Below are 17,842 nucleotides of genomic sequence, written 5' to 3' on the forward strand. Positions count from 1 at the left end.
AGTAACTCACCCAGTCATTGTACCAACCAGGAAATCCTGAACCGATTCTATTAATATATGGTGCACAGGGGCGACAGCCAGTGAGTTGAGAAGTTTGCAGAAAGCTTTGGTTAAATGTAAATAGTGCATTGAGCATTCTGAAGTTTTGTTAGCTATTAATGCTAAATCTTAATTGAGACTGCTAGGCTGGCTGTAATGGAAAACAGGATCTTTTGCCATATGGGGCATTGCAGAGGCTAGTTGTGGTAGAAAAATTCAAGGACAGGATTGTGAGCATGAGGACCTACTCTGTGGACAGGCTAAGTTAAGAGGACACAAGATGCAAGGTTGGATACCCAGGGTACACGTGGCACCACGATGCTGGGAAGCCTTGCCGAGGCTCGGCAGGGAGGTGGAGGGCTGAGATGGGGAGCTGGAGGTGGGGGAAGACCCCCTCATACAGACAGCCCTTTCTCCTTTCCACTAGCTCCCTGCTAAGGCTCTCCTGATGATTAATGTCCAAAGACTGCAGAGCTATGAACGTCTGTTGGCCACCGAAGCCCTCTCCGGAGCCTTGTCCAGGAGTTGCTGTGCTGGCACCAGAACAGATTCTTCAAAACCTCAATGGGAAAATTCCAAGCTAGTCAAGCCCTCCGTGTGACTGAATAGCCAGTTTTCCAAATACCTACAGCAAAGCGGAAAGTTCAGTTCACAAATATGTATTGAGTACCTTCCACATGCTGGGGCCATGCAGGACACTCGCATACAGGGATGGAAAAAACAGAGCTGACGTGCTCACGTGTGTTACTCTCCATGGGGGAGACAGGCGTTTCATCAAACACCCCACTGCAGTGTGGTAAGTGGGACAGGGTCCTATGTTAGGTGAACCTAGTTCTCACTGCAGCATAAGAACAGCCTTCGGAGAGGGGCATTGAGTGAGAAATACATTTTGAAAGTGAAGCAGAGGTGGATGATCCAGGCAGAGAATTAATGTATAAAAAATACATGTATTTCAAGTGTGACCATCCCCCAGACGGTGCACATCTCACTCATTATGTATGTATATACCCACCCCCAGAGGGGGGCAAGGGCATTATATGCAACCTTAAAATTTGTGCCCCCATAATATGCTAAGAAAAAAAAAAAAAGAACACATGTGTTGAGGAGTGGAAGTGAAGGGGAATGAGGTGTTTGGAAACCATTGCTGGTTATTTTGTTTGTTTATCATTAATACGCTTATGTTTATTGTTTCACCCAGATTGGCCTGGTCCATATCGCTAGGTATCTGCTAACATTCTCTTGCCTCCGGAAGACCTTCCACAGAAGGCTGGGAGGCAGGCTTCCCTGTCCTTTCTCTGCCTTTAGCCGGACAACGTTCTCATATAATTCCCTCTCTAAAAGATGGTAGCCAGAGCATATGAAACACCCATCGTTGTCAGCTTCACTAGGGGTACCACCATCTGTGGCTGGTGGAGTGAGTTCAGCTACGTAGGAAAATTGGAGACTGACCTTTCCACACATGGTCTCCCTGTGTCCCTGTCTGATCCAGCACAGCAGTGATTTCTGTAAGTCTTGGGAATAGTTCATATTTCCTTCCTGGTAGTGGTTCCATCAGGCAGCCAGCTGGATGTGTTGAACTCCATTTTAGTCTGTACCTAAAGCTCAAACCACATTCAACCTTGAACTGAAACCTTCTGTGCACTGAATGTTTGTGTCCTCCCTAAATTCACATGTTGAAACCCAAGCATCAGTGTGATGGTATTCGGAGGTGGGGCCTTTGGGAGGTGATTAGGTCATGAGCATGGTGCCCTCACCAATGAGATTAGTGCCCTTATAAAATAATACCCCAGGAGAAGATGCCTTCTGTGAATCAGGAAGTGGGTGCCCACTAGACACCAAATCTGCCAAGCACCCCGATCTTGGACTTCTCGCCTCCAGGACTGTGAGAAGTAACTTTTTGATGTTTCTAAGCTACCTAGTCTTGTGGTATTCTGAAAGACAGTAGCACAAATGGACTAAGGCAAAATCTAGAGAGAAGTATTTTGAGTTGAGACACTCTGTCATGCACAGGGACAAGTGTGAGATTTGGGGTCAAACTCAAACTCCAGTGAGATCCCACCCAGCTGCCTGCTCTATGTCTTTGGGCAGATTACTGAATGGTCCCTCCCACTGCCATAGGCCCCTTTTCCCTCCCAGATAATAAAATCATGGCTTAGTTTACTGTCAAAAAGGATGGGGCGATGGAAAGCACTTTGGCCAGTGCAGAGGTCAGTCCCAGGGTGTGTCAAGGAGGAGGGGACCCCGGGAGCATGTGACACTGGAGGGAAGACAGTCCTAGTTAGTACAGCCTTGTTTGTGCCACAGGGGAGGCCTCACAAGCCCTTCATTCCTAATTACCCTTAGATAATGAATGATTACAATGGTAAATGTTAGTGGAATAATTTACTGTTCATCAAGAACAAGGGACAATTAGAATAATTCCCTATTAGTATTCGGTGTCCCCTTGTTGAAGGCGGCTGCCACCACCTCGGGCTCCCATTGCTCCCATTACAGGAGCAGGACTCCCCCTCCGCAGCCCCATCCACAACCAGCAGGGTTATTAGGAAAGGGGAGTTATTGGCTGTGTAATTAACTATGTAATTAACTCAGAGTGCCGAATGCAATCAGCGTCTAATCTAATAGAAATGTGTAATTAAATTGCGTCTTTAATCCCTGGGAAAATCTCTGGATTTGGGTGTGGGAATCAACCTGGCAGGGTGCCCCCAGGTCTCCATTATCTTCAATTAGGCAATTAATTGATATTCAAGTTACCTTTCTCATTCAAACCTAATTGAATTTCTCCCTGCTCCCCATGAGGTGTAATGTGTTTGTAAAGATGCTCTGCTCTGTTCTCTGCCTGAAGAACCCACGGGAAGGCGGTCATCACTGTCTCCTACTGCCACTTACCTTGATATTAGATGCCAGCAAGTGGTCCCTTTACGGGATTGATTGGTGCCTCACTTTCTCCGTGGCACCTTTGTCTCTAAACGGTGATAACTGGCTGGAGAGCAGCTCCATCTGCGACTAATGAACTTTCCCTACTTCTTGCTCCAAAGTCAGGCGGTGGTTGCCAACATCTCCACTTTGTTTCCCAGTTCTCCTTTCCTTCTCCCTGACTCAGCTGATTCTCCCTAAATTCTCCCCAAGTCCTAGCCTCGGCAGCCTGCTGAGCTCTTCTCTGTCCTGCTGCCACCTCCCTGTCCAGATTTAGCTCGTGGAGAGCGAACGCCCCAAGCTGCGTGATTTTGCTAAGCTTCCTTGCTCTGCAAAGATGATGCTCACAGTCCTAGAACTCTATCAGCCTTCCCCAGGCTTGGCTTCCCCAGGGGTGCAGAAAAAGGAGGTGCTAGGAGCGGGAGGAGAGAGGCGTGGGGACACAGAAAGGCAGCACAGGGGGAGGTGAGGGAGGACAGGATGAAGGGAGGAGGAAACAGGTTGCAGAAAAAATGAGAGAGAAGAGAAGAGAGAGAAGGAAAGGGGTGGAGTCGAGGAGATGGGAGAGAGGCCCGGGTTTAATAGAGCTGTCCTCAAGGACACAGCCAGCCAGCGAGGAGTGTCAGCATTCGGGAAGGATCTTGTGAAAGGCTTGACTATCAAACAGAGACTCCAGCTGAAGCGGAAACGTCCAATCACACTGTACACCTGATAGCCTAATCTGAAATGAGAATCTTGGGGGAGGTGTAGCCATTCTCAAAAGGGCTGCTTTTTTTTTTTTAAAGGAAAAAAAATAATAAAACTTTTCCCATCCCCTCTGCCTTCCGTAGTTTAACAAAAGTGCACCCATTCAGAGACATCACTTATCTCTAGTGGCAATCAGCTTAAATATGCCCATTATCAAGCTGCCTGCTACTGTACATCAGCGGCTGTTGTGCAACACGGAGTCGAGTGTGGCTTGCACACCAGTAATTGCTTGTCTGTTTGAAGAAACTCTAGTTCCCGGAGAAGGGAGAGGAAAAGCGCAGGCCGGGGAGACAGAGCATGTGCCCGAGACCCGGACACTGTGGCAGAGCAGGGAGGTCTCCTGGGGCCGGGAGGTCTCAGCAACCTGGGCACAGAGGCCAGATGAGAGGGAGGCCAAGGAGGCATGTCTGGAAGGATCCTTTCCTGGCACTGCCAAGAACTCGAAACAAAAGGGAAGGTGGAAAGTGTGCAAAGAGGAACCTGTTTTCACTCACCTCCAGGGTCAGACTGAGTGATTTGGGGATAGAAGTTGGGGTACCGGGACCTAGTGACCTCAAATATCTCTCTTACTTGCTTCTTATACTGCTGAGAATGCTAACATCATGTACTAAAACTTCGATCACACAGTGACCTTTTTTGTTGCAAACTTTTGGAAAATAGCAGTACCCTTGCCAACAACTTTTAAGTCTTGAATTGTCAATGTGTATATCCAATCTTCGGCAAGAAGAATGTGTTTTTGCTTCCTTCCTACACAGCTTGATGCAGAGCTGAGGGTATAGGGAATCCTCAGTGCATAGTTGGTGAATGGGATTTTGAACCCACAGAGATAAGTAATTCTTACTCTGGGGGCTCTTATTGCTTGTCAGACATAGAGGCAAGCTGCCTGGGTGCTTTATCTCATTTGATAGTTAAAAAAATGTCACCAGGTATCCCCATAAGGAAGCTGAGGTTCAGAGTGGGGAGTGACTTTCCCAGGGCCACATGCCCAGCAAGAGCTCAGCTCCCAGGGGAGCCCGAAGATCTCAGCCATTAAGCATGAAGTCCCAGCCAAATGCACGAGGCAGCAACGCCAGAAGACAGGCCAGTCCCACCTTCTACCGACTCAGCACCATGTTAGTGGGTGATCTGGGAGAGTCTCTTCTATTCCCCTTCCTGCTCTGTAAAATCAGAAACCATTTCCTGCTTTTGGCTTGAATCTCAAACCACAGGTGCCACCAGTGGGAGAGAGACAGGGAAGCACATTGTAGTGTCCTTACCGCCATCCCCCTCTCAATAACGAAGCCCTGTGCTCTGGCTGGAGGTGTGGCACGTGAGGACTGACCCTCTAGTGTTTTCCTTCACTAGCAAGTTGGAAGACCTTGGGCAGATCTTGAACCCCTGAGTGCTTTCAGCTTCTTTGGGCTTAAAACAGAGATAATAATGTGTGTTTTTCCAGCCCTGAAGGATTATTCCAAGGATCAAATAGTATAATGCACATGGTAATGCTTTTGCATACACAGAAGCTTTTCATTTTGTGTACCTAGCTATATTCATATTCATTAGATTTAAAGACTAAAACTAACTATGAAATGCCACTAACAGCACAGAGGAAGGACTCTTTGTGTCTTGGCAGACTCGGTTTATAGTGTATCCTTAAGGATAACCATTTGTTTGTTTTAAGGAAAAGATTGGGCTCTCAATAAAGATATTCATGGCTTTCAGGACATGAAAATGTGCTTTAGATGTCACAAGTTTGTTTGAATTTCACTCCAGGGAGCTCAGCTCAGTAAACACTTTCATGTGTAGGCAGCACCCTTAATCAAGCCAGTGAATCTTAACCTAACCTTCACAATGAAAGTGTAAATAGAAGCCTGATTAAGTAATTGTTATTCTCCTGCTGAGAATCTCAGCTGGGATTCCATCTTTGGAGTAATATGTTATGCAAATGTTACATACAGCATGTATATGTCTCCTCTACAGCAAACTGTGTCTTTGATCTCCTCCCAACACAGGGCTGGGAATCAAAGCCTGGGTTCTAGCCCTTGTTCTGCCAGTGACTAGCTGTGTGACCTTGAGAAAGTCACTAAATCTCCCAGAGCCTCAAAGTCCTCATCATGCACAAAAGGGTTGAAGGAGATCAATGACTCCTACTCATTGATTACTCCTCCCCCAAACACGGGGTCCATGTTTTCAAAAACATCGACTAATCTGCATGTATTACGTGATAATTAATTCATTTCCCCAAGTCTAAAAATCAAAGGCATTCATAACTGGCAGACAGAGATTCTGATCAGACTTATATAACCAGAATTAACACACTGAGCTAGCATAATTTAAACTAAAAGCAAAGAAGTGTGACTCTTTAGTTTGTCTTGTACTCTTGATGGATGGGGGGATGCAGGAGATTTTTAGAAATATTAACAGTAACTCATCAATCCGTATCACTACCTGTGTCCAAGCCCAGAGCCATCTATACAGATTGGGTATCTCCAAGTGCCCACTTGCTCTAAGTTCCTGTCCACCCACTTGAAGCTCCTGTTCAGCTCTAACGGTCTAAGATGCATTCATTCAGGGGATTTAGGTAGGCGTAAAACCAACGAATGTCCCTGCCCTCATGAAGCTTACATTCTAGTGTGTATGAGGAGGAAAGGGGCAGGAAAAAAATAAAGCAAAATATCAGGTAAATTATAAGGGATATTAGAAGGTGATACCTGCTTTAGAAGGAAATAAAGCAGAGGAGAAGGATGAGGGTTGGTGAGGACAAGGGTGCAGTTGATAGGGTAAGATGTGAGAAGGTAACAATTTGGGCAAAGATTTGAAGGAGGTGAGAAAGCAAGCCATGCATGCTTAGAGGGGAAAAAGCATGCCAGGCTTAAGCCGCAGTAAGTGCAAAAGTCCTGAGGTGGAAACATGCACAGCAGGTTCATCAGGGACCAGAAAGAAGGCCAAAGTCAGTGGGGCAGAGTGAACCTGGTGGGCAGACAAAGACAAGTCCAGAGAGGGCCTTGCTAGCTCTGTGGTGACATAGGCTTTTACTCTGAGACAGATGCCACGAAGCTTTGGTGCTTGGGTGCAGCGGAGTGACATGGTCTGATTTAAGTTTTGAACGAATCATCTGTTTCTAGGAATTGCCAGTAGACTTCAGGGGAACAGGGGTGGAAGCAGTGAGACCAGTTAGGAAGCTGCCGTGGTCATCAAGGGATGAGAGTGGCCTGGCAAAGGGGACAATGATGGAGATGGTGACAGCAGTCCATTTATGAATACACTTTGAAAGTCAAGCCTTAGGGCTTGCTGTTGGGTTGGCTGCAGGGTGTGTGAGAAAAAGAGGAAATCAAGGCTTTGGAATCCATGGTACACACACACTATTCTGCTTAGGTCACTGCATTGACATACACGTCAGTGCATTACACACGCATAATGCAGGTCTGTGTAGACAGTCCCATAATACACGACTTTCTATAAATTTTCTCTTTATCTCCAGGGAAACCACTTTAATAAATTAATTTGGGAGAATCTATGAGCTTATGTGAATTCTGTAGGAGAATGGCATGCTATGTTATATCTTACTTTGCGAAAACTGGTGCCCCAGGGACGGTGCTCAAGTGAAGCGTCAAAGTCAGGGTTTGAGCCCTTCATTCCTGAATGGACTTTCTTTGTTTAACACAGAGGGGGTTTTCTGGCTTTAATTTCCCTTGGGATTACTCTGACTCCACAAATCCTAAATGTGCATGGAAAGTGAAACGACCCCGAGAGCCTTCTGCTGATGAAACAAGGTTTAGGAAAAGGAGCCCTCTTGTTCATAAGGGAAATGAACAAATGGTTCTCAGCTCCCTACTGAACATGGAAAAGAAATGGGCCCAAAGTAAAGTATAACTCAGCCACCATAGAGCCTTTTCGCAACATGGCGGGCTGTCAATCAATAAAAGATTAGGCCAGACCCAATCTTTGCAAGGGGATTCTATAGAACATTGGATTTAAGGACTGACTAATAGGTTTTATCTAAAAAAATTGTACGGTGTGCATACAAGTTTAAGAAATACTAGGGTGTACAGAGCTAATTGGGTTTTTTTACTTCTTGGAGTCTTTAATGGGCTAATGCTATTGGTTCCAATAGAGTTAGCTTAATATGCAGAATTTGCTACAGATTTGGGGGCATGGAACACTATTTCATCCCCCTGAATAATAACTCACCTTGGGAAATACTTATCTAGACACAGGAACAGACTTAGGACTAAAACCTAGTCGTATTCATTAAAAGCAGGGACATTTTCTCGCCGGGATAGATTGTTTGCAGTTTTTTGCTTGGAGCCAAATGAATGGATGAGAGAGTATTACTTTTAGCTACCAGTTTCGTGGGTTTTTTTTTTTTCATCTAGATTAAATTCAATAAATTTTTGAGTTCCAACTATAGGCTAGACTCAAAGGTCTGATTTAGATGCCACTTGTACCTTCAAAAAGTTCCCAGAGTTCCACGGGGAGACAAATGACATGAGAACTTATTTGCCATACAACTTGATAAAGCTATGTCAGGGGTATGTACAAAGAGTTAGGAGACAAAAGCTCAGAGAAAGGAAACAGTGTAGTAGGTGGAAATATGGTAGCCCCTACAGTCGGCACACATAGGTTTGAATTTTACCTCGGCCCTTGTTGATACATGACATCTGGGTAGGCTGTACAGTTATTCTGACCCTCTAATGCAAATTAAATATCTCTACCATGCAGGGTTGCTTGGGAGAATAAAAGGGCATAAATTCCTATGTAAACTGGACTACAGTAGCTGCTTATGAGTGGTGGCTAACACAATTTTATTCATAGTAATAATATATGAAGAAAACTACTCCGACAATACTTCTGCTTGCAAAATATGGTAAGGATGGGTTAGGAAACCCTATTTAAAGGAAATAACATAGAAGTTGCTTCTAAAATAAAGAATATGAAGATAAATGAGAAGATAAACTATGAGGACAATAAGAGGTGCAGAGCTGAGTGTGGTCACAGTGTGAGTTAATGCCTGGGCTGGAGTGTGAAGACACTTATGTGGCAAGATTCATGGTTGAGACGTGCTGATGCATGCACGGGGGAAAGAGGAGGTCCCACTGATACTTATATCTTACTTTTAAAGAGGTGGCATGATCAAGTTGTGCAAAGATGCTTTGGGACCACCCTGTCTTGCTGAGGGACAGATTGCACTTGCTATACATCGTTTGGTCATTTGAGAGTCTATGGTGTCTTGCTGCCCCATATATGGCCCACTGAGATTTACACTGGCACAGCGGCCCACATTTGGTGACACTGGGCCCAGACCCATTCCAGCTGCCTCCTCATACCTGAGAATCAGTGTTTCCATATTGTGTTGTCCGGAATTTTAAGATTCAGTGAAGACCACTAATTTAGGAATTCCACATTAATCTGATTCTTACTTCTTATAATTTTAAAATACTTTATTCTGTTTCAATCTGCAATAAACACACACGTGTATGGACATGCATGCACACACACTTACACACACTATTCAGATGTCTTATGTACCAAATAGTAATACATGAGAGCCCACAAGCATGTAAAGTTGGGCTGTTAGACTAACATGTTTTTGTGCAGATTTCAGAATAAAGCTTCTCACGCTGTCTTCTACAAAGTATTTGATATTCTTATAACTAAATCAGCGATTAGTACAATTGTAGTTCAATACCATTTATTTTTTGTTTGTTATTTTATTCTATTTTACTTCATTTTATTTTAATTCAGACTGTATGTACTCTATTTCTTATCCCCTTGGGTTAGGGTTTTCTTAATACCATGCAGCCAAAAGAAAATATAGAAATTGAATACTGAGACACATGTAACTACACTTGTCATCCATAATCCCAATTTCAAGTTCTATATTCATCAAAACTTTCTCACTGGGTTGGATTTATATTAAGTGAATAATAAAAATTTAAATTCATAAATAACTATAATTAAATGATCATTTTCTTGGTTTTATGTTGTTTCCACATTAGATTTTACTTGGGAAGAAAGGATTTTTTTTTTTTCTGCTAAAAAATAAATGTTAAGAAAATTATTGTCCTAGGCCACACTTCTTTTCCTGTATCTGTGGCTATTTCTTCCAATGGAAAGATGGAAAAGATGTGAAGAAGAAGGTGATGACAGTAACAGGTGCATAACAGCAAGGGCTCTGCATTTGGAGTGAGAAGGAGGTAGACAGGCGAACTATTCCCCCCGCTAAACCCCTGAACATTCTCATAATGGCTTGTTCTCTGTGTACTGATGGGCAGAATTTGATTTCTCCTGTTGTTCTTGCATTAAGTCTTATGACTCCATATTTTAGCAGTGACTGTAATCAAGGGAACAGGAAAATGCATCTCCTTGCTTATTTAACAAACACACGCACACAATTGCACATCAAGTGCATTCTAAATATGCTTTTATGTGAAAAGACTGCAAGATACATTTGAAGTACTATACAGTCGCAGGCACGGTTGTCCCAGTTCCCGCACCGTCATGTCAGAGGTAAACAGCATTGCACCAAGCCGTTTGCTATAGGAAAGCGATATTTATAGGTCTCAGTAGGTGCAACTTGCTTCCTGGCTTTGTAGTGCTTTGTGCAGCTTGGAAGGGTGGGGCTGGATTTGCAGGCCACAGCCAAATGGTATTTAGAACAAAGCTGATATACAATGCTATAGAGATTTTCAAGCACAGTCTCCATTTTATAGCAAAGTTGGGAAAACACAGTGATGCTTCCCATTTTACAGATGCAGATGACCGTAATGGTTGTCTGCTACCACATGGAGTAGAAGGAGAAACTTTTGAGTCAGAGAGGTAGGAATTCAGTTTTCAGTTCTGCACTCAATAGTCTGTGCATTTGAGCAAGTTGCCACTGAGCCTTAGTTTCTTCATCTGCAAAACAGGACTAAAATGCATGATTATTGATGAACAGATGGAACAAGATCAAATGAAATAATGACTATTAAACTTTCTATATAGAGTTAAGGACAGAGGTGGAATTAGATAAATATATACACAATTCCTGCCCATTCCCCCCCCCCCCCCCCGTATTTCCAGATTAAACCTCACTACCATGTGGGGCCACTTGGGAGGATTAAAGGATATTGATTCCTATATAAACTGATCTATAGTAAATATTTAATAACCGGTGACCATTGCAATTGTACTAATGGTTAATGAGCAAAACAACCTCAACAATATCTCTTACCATTTTGTACAGAACTGTGAAGGCCACAACAATCATACAAAATCATCTCTTTTCTGCACTGGTTAGGAAGCTCCTTGATAAATGGTATGTGCTAAGTATTCGGGCAGAACAAGGTTCAGTGCTAACCCCCTGCTCAGAGTGGCCTGGAGAGTCCCAAGCTTGTGAAGGGGGTGGGATCTGAGCCAGCCCCTGAGGAGAGGAGACAGTATGAATACAAGGGAAGAGGAAGGAATCTCAGAAGAGGACCCAGCAGGAGTAGAGACCTGGAAGTGAGAATGAGAGCAGTGGGTGAGCAGGGACAGGGGAGATTCCAGCTTGGCTAGTGAAGCAGAGGACATGGAACACAGCCCAGGAAATGTGGAGCGCCCCAAAATCCCAGCTGAAGAATTGGGGCTTTATTCTACAGGCAGCAGGGAGCCAGTGCAGATTCCTGAGCAGAGAAGTGTCACAATGCAACAGACTGTTGAGTAGACAAATGGAAGGAAAGAATTCAGGATAGATTCCAGAATAAAGAGGCTGAGACCAAAGAGGCCAGTTAATGAGTGACTGCATTTCAGGGAAACACTTACGAGGGGATGGACCAGGGTAGGAAGGAACAAGAGAAGTAGATGCTGGAGGACAGAGGAGTGACAACTTCAGACGTCATGCAGGGAAGGCAAGGAACAGCCCCATGTGATGAGATGACTCCATTCTTGGCACCAGGAGAGCCAGCACTGAGGACAGAGCACTGGGAAATGTCTGCCTTTGGAATTGCAAACAGTTGGTTTATGCAACCATTTGATTTCCCCCATCTCCTAAAAAGAAAAGACTTATAATTTGCACAATAGTGTTATTAATATCTAGAGCCTGGGAAAACAAAAGCGATGTTTAAACTTCAGGCTGTTAAATCTTCCAATTTGCGCCGCTCTCTGCCTTGCTAAATTCACTGTGCAGGAGCCCGTTTGATGTGGAGCAAGCCTCTCTCCACATTCACTTCCTCTTGATAAAACATTAAATCAGTGCATTTCCCAGCCCCGCTCTCCCCCACCCCCTTTTGTCTCTAAAGATGAGTTTTTCTAGTAACTGAAATTCTGTTTAAATATGTAGAGTTCTGAAAGGAGCGACGGCTGCGGTAGTAATATTTCAAGCCGTTAGATTTTGTGACTTCAGGCTGTAAAATAGATGCCTATTAAAGCCCATGATTCGGAATGCTTCCGTCACGTGGGTGTGGGGCAGGGGCAGAGAGGGCAGTTGGACTGGAGGGAGCCGGGTCCAGAGTTTGCCATGATGTCCTGGCCACTAGAGTTTCACTTTAAGGAAGCATTTAAAAGGACAAGGAAGACACATTTGTTTGTCACTGATACCTCTAGACAGCTCTACTGTGCTCAGCCTTGGGCTAGTACTGTTGGGGTGGTAAGTATGTATGTGTGCATGCACATATGTGTGTAAGTGTGTTGTGTGCATGTGCACGTGTACATAAGCGTGCATGTGTGTGTATGTGGGGAGTGGGCATGTGTATGTGACTTGCACACGGATGAATATGACATGGTCCCTATCTTTTAGGAATTCTGTTCCAGCTCAGTATTTCTCAAACTTTACTTTTTTATTATCAACTCCCCACCTTCCATTTCCAGAGTCTTATTAGACTTTTTTTCCCTAATTGTCCCCCATCATGACATTTTACTATCACAAACACACTGTATATTTGCTTATATGCTATGTACATATATGTTTATTATCCATAAAAAGAATAATCTTTTCCTTCTCATCAGCCAATATTCTCTCCCTTAGGGGAGATGTGGTCCCTGTTGTGAATGTGTCGTTCTAGTTGGAACAGAAGCAATTATGTGTTTCCATTAGTCACTGTTCTAGAAGTAACTACAAAGACATTAATAAGCTCAGAGGACATGCAGTGGGTTGAATAATGGTCCAACAGAGTACGCCCATGTCCTCACCCTGGAATATTTGAATATTACCTAATTTTTTTTATCCAAATACGAAATTTTTACCAATTGCAGTTGCAGGTGTGCTTACATTAAGACTCTTCAGATGAGATCATTCTGGGTTATCCAGGCAGGCTCCTAACCCAATGATGAGAGACCTTATAAGAGACACACAGAGGAGAGACAGGGACACAGAGGAGAAGGCCACATGAGGACAGAGGCAGAGACTGGGGTGATGCTGCCACAAGCCAAGGAATACCCGGAGCCACCAGGAGCTGGAAGAGACAAAGAAGGACTCTCCCTTGGAGCCTTTGGAGGGAGCATGGCCCTGATGACAGCTTGATCTCAGATTTCTGTTCTCTAACTGTGAGTGAATACATTTCTGTGGTTTGAGCCCTACAGTTTGTGGTCATTTCTTATAGCTGCTAGGACACTAATATAGGAGAGATTGGCCACCTTTGCCCAGAGACTATGAAGTAATTTCTAGAGATGGTGACTTTTTGGCTGGATATAGACAGGCAGGACATTGGCAGGCAGAGAAAAGGAAGCGTGTCAGGCATAAAGAACATCTGGTGGATGGATGTAGGCGTGGAACAGGAAGGCAGTGGGTGGCTTCTCAGGCTGCTGCATTGCTTCAACTCTTCTCTCCATCTCTGCACATGGAAGAGCTTCAGAGTTGGGTGCTAGGTTTCTTCTCTGTGCATTCTCTCACCCTCAGTGAGCCCATCCTTTCCCCAATGCCATCTCCATGCTGATGACTCCCACATGTCCATCTTCAGATCAGACCTCTCCTCCACCGTGGATCCTCGGATCCCACTGCCGGGTGGTACCCCTGTTGCCTGTCTCCTAGGCAGCTCCAGAGGTGTCTGCGATGCCAACTCTGTATTCCCACCCCTCACACTGCTGCTACCCAAGTCTCTCCCTCCTCTGCATCACCAACAGCAAGCTCATCGCTCTCTGGGACTGCTCATTCAAGAAACGTGCCTGTGCTTACTCAGTCCTCCCATTTCCTCATGCTCCTCTAACAATTCCTCTTTCTCCTGCTTGGTCTTCCTGCAAGGTGCATGTTCACACCAGCCCTCGGGTCTCTGTCATGGGGTGGCATAGCACCAAGCAGAGCTCCAGAACCGCCTCCATTCAAATCCCTGCTCTGCCCCCATCTTGGCCACAGTTTCTCATTTGGAAAATGGGATGAAATAGTGCCTTCCTCATACAATCACTGCAAAGATTAAATTAATTAGTTCATGTGAAAGGTGTAGGACACCAACCGTGGTAGCTGTTATAATGATCACCGCTGATAGTTTTGTTCGAGACCTTGTCATCTCACCATCTCTCACCTACACTATCGCCATGGCCTCTGACCTAAACTCTTTTGATACCCTCCTCACCCCTTTAGGAATCATTCTGAACACAGAAGCTCTAGAATTTTCCACAACACTTAGAACGACCCACCTCTGTACCTCCTTCTCCAAGGCTGCTGTGACCAGCCCTGTGAATCTATTCAATCTCCACTCACACAGTGCCCCCCTCGCCTGCTCTAGGACAAGGGATGTCCCATGTAATAGCCATCGAGTCCTTGAAATGTGGCCATGTCCAACGGATATTTGCTCCAAGTGTGAAATACACACTGGAATTCGAAGACTTAACATGAATAAAAGTATTTTAAAATGTCACTAATTTTTAAAAAAAGAGATTGCATGTTGAATGATAATATTTTGGATATATTGGGTTAAATAAAATATGTTGTTACATTAATTGTACCTCTTTTGTTCTTTCTTTCTTTTTATGTGGCTATAAGAAGTTTTAGAACCATGCATGTGGCTTTCATTTCTATCTGCTGAGCAGAGCCACTCTGTGGACAGCTAGCCATGCCTAGAACACCGTAAGCTATCTGCAACCTTGGTCTTTGCATCTGGGGCTTCCTCTGCCCTTACTGCCCTCACCTTGTTCTTCAGGTACCTGGATTTTCTCAATCTTTTCTCATTCAGCTTCCGTGCCAACCCCTTGAAACACCCTTGGCTCTATTCGTCATCCCAAAGCGCTGTTTATTTCCTCCGTAGCACTAATTGTTTGCATGTGACCCGCTCCTCCCACTCAACAGCAAGGCTCACGACTTGGGAGCCATCTGTCTTGTTCACTGTTGCATCCCCAGTGCCTGCGAGGTGCCTTGGGCATGCCGTCCATCTTCAACGCACATTTGTGGAACAAATGAAGCAACAAAGAGACTGCTCTTTAAAGAAGGCATTGCTTGCAATTGATGAGATTCTCTGGGCTCTGTGGAGGGCAAAGAAGTGTAAAAGGGGGCATTTTAAAATTCTGCCCCACTGAAGACAGGGGTGGGCGGGATGTATATACTGCATACCAACATCCAAAGAGGCAGGAGACATTGAATTGAAATACCACACAAACAGGTATCTAATTAAAAGGGACTGCTTTTAGTATGCGGCAGCTATCCACGAGGGCAGGGCTGGAGGCTGGATCTATTTGTAGTTAAAGTACCCAGCTCATCTAAAGGCATATGGTTAGAATTGGAGGGTGCTAGAAATGAACCCCAGCATAACATAGACAGACACACAGAGCCACAGTGCCTGAAAACTTCATGCTAGCTAATCTTACCAACTGTTGAGACTGTGCTAAGCATATTACATAGGTTGTCTTATTTAATCCTCATAACTTTTTAAGGTGCGTTCTGGCACAATTTTCACTTTACACTAAAGAAACTCAAACAAGACAGTAATTCACCCCACATCACATCATATCATGTCATCAATGAGTAATAGAACTAAGATTTGGGTCCACCACAAGAGGAGGCTGCAAGGAAGGCACCCACACACCTGCCTGGGGTCTAGTTCCTGCTTCGCTACTACCTGGGAAATTTGACATTAGTCTAGAGCTGGAGTTTCTTGCTCATTTCTACACTAGAACTGCTTATGTTTCAATATTTCCTGGTCACATTCTCCCCGGATGTGGATAGGTACCCAGTTAATCCACCTGTTCCACTTGGAGTTGGGTTAACTTGCTTCTCTTCCTCACCTCTACAACCAGTCACCAACTCAGACATTGCTTCACTTTACAAAGTGCTCTGCAACCTTAGCCCTCCTCCCCGTCTCCTCTCTCACTGCCTTGGATCAAGCCCCCATCACCTCCTGCCTAAGCAGGCCCCCAGGCTCCCAACTGGCCTCATCCCCTCCAATCTCTCCCACTGGCAGCCTTCCTCTGGCTTCTGTCCGAGAGATCCAGTCTGAAATGTAAATCTCCACTCTCCACCCCTTAAACACATTTAGTAGCTTCCCGTTGTTCATAAAATAAAGTACAAGTTCCTTGGCCAAGGGTATAAATGCCTTCACACACTCCCCCCAGCCTACATGTGGCAGGCAGACTTCTAAAGGTGGCACAAGGATTTCTTTCTCCTGGCATTTGCCCCCTGGGTAATCCCCTCCCCTTGAGTGTGAGTTGGACCCAGTGACACTTGTCTAGCAAATAGAATATGGCAAAGATGATGGCATATTCGGTCCGAGAATGGAACAGACGTTGACTTCCACCTTGCTGGCACTCTGTGGCTTTCCTGCCCTCTTGCTTGCATGCCTGGGTGGGGCTGGCTGCCCCACGGTGAGCTTCCCTATAGAGAGGTCCAATGGTCAGGAGCTAGTGAGTGTGCTTGGAAGTAGATTATCCCCCCGTGGGTCCACAGATGCTTGAGATGACTGCAGCCCTGGTGGACACCTTGATTGCAACCTTGCTAGAGACAAGACTCAGAGCCCAAGGCAAAGTGGGTATGGATCCCTGACTATGGAAGCTGTGAGATAACAAACATTTGTTAATTGGAACTAAGTTTTGGGGTAATTTATTAAGCAGTAGTAGATAACTAATAATCCAAGTATTAGTTATCTAATACTTTTTAGCAATTTCTACCTACACACCCAATATTCCTAGCACACTAAACTTCTGGCTAGTCCTTAGCACACCCTTCATCCCCATTATTTGTGTATATATCATTTATATCTTCTCTTAATACCATTTTTTTCTTTTCTGCCTGGTAAGCACATGCTACCTTATCTACCTTATCAAAACACATCTGTAATAGCATAGCTGTTCAGAAGCCACTCCCAGTTTGCCAGACAGCCACTCCTCCTCTGCTCCCAAGGCATTCTGTCTGTACTTTGCTTGGAGCATGTTATGGTGACCTGGTTATTCACAGGGAATAACCTGCACCTTACCCACCTTCTTACTCCCCCTCCACCCCACCTCCAACCCTGGCCACTGGATCCTGAATCCCTAACTGCAAGGAACTCTGGCTTCATCTTCTATCTGCAACATCTCACACAGGACTTTGGGCACATCCACAGTTTATGTTTTCTATTAAACAAAATTTAAAAATTGTCATTGGATGACTGTATCTGTTGAATCATTTTCTTCATGTGTAGAATAATGATAAAATAATACAGTCATGCATTGCTTAATGACAGGAATACAGGGATATACTATGAAAAATGATTTGTGAGGCAATGCCATTGTTGCACAGACATCAGACTGTACTTACGCAAACCTAGATGTTATAGGCTACTACACACCTAGGCTATCTGGTGTATAGTCTATATTTCCTAGGCCACAAATCTGTACTGAATACTGTAGGCAACTGTAACACAGTCATAAGTATTTGTGTACCTAAACATGGAAAAGGTACAGTAAAATATGCTGTAAAAGATTAATAAAAGGGCATACCTGTATAGGGCACTTACCATGTATGAGGTGTGCAGGACTGCAAGTTGCTCTGGGTGAGTCAGTGAGTGAGTGGTGAGTGAATGTGGAGGCCTAGGACATTACTGTATACTACTGTTCACTTTGCAAACACCTATGCTTAGACTACACTAAATTTATTTTTAAAATTTCTTTCTTTAATACTAAATCAACCTTAGTTTACTGTAACATTTTTACTTTATGAACTTGAAATTTTTTTTAACTGTTTGACTCTTTTGTAAGAACACTTGGCTGAAATACAAATGTATTATACAACTGCACAAAAATAATT

The sequence above is a fragment of the Microcebus murinus genome, chromosome 24, assembly GCF_040939455.1.
Source record: "Microcebus murinus isolate Inina chromosome 24, M.murinus_Inina_mat1.0, whole genome shotgun sequence".
Classification (NCBI taxonomy): domain Eukaryota; kingdom Metazoa; phylum Chordata; class Mammalia; order Primates; family Cheirogaleidae; genus Microcebus; species Microcebus murinus.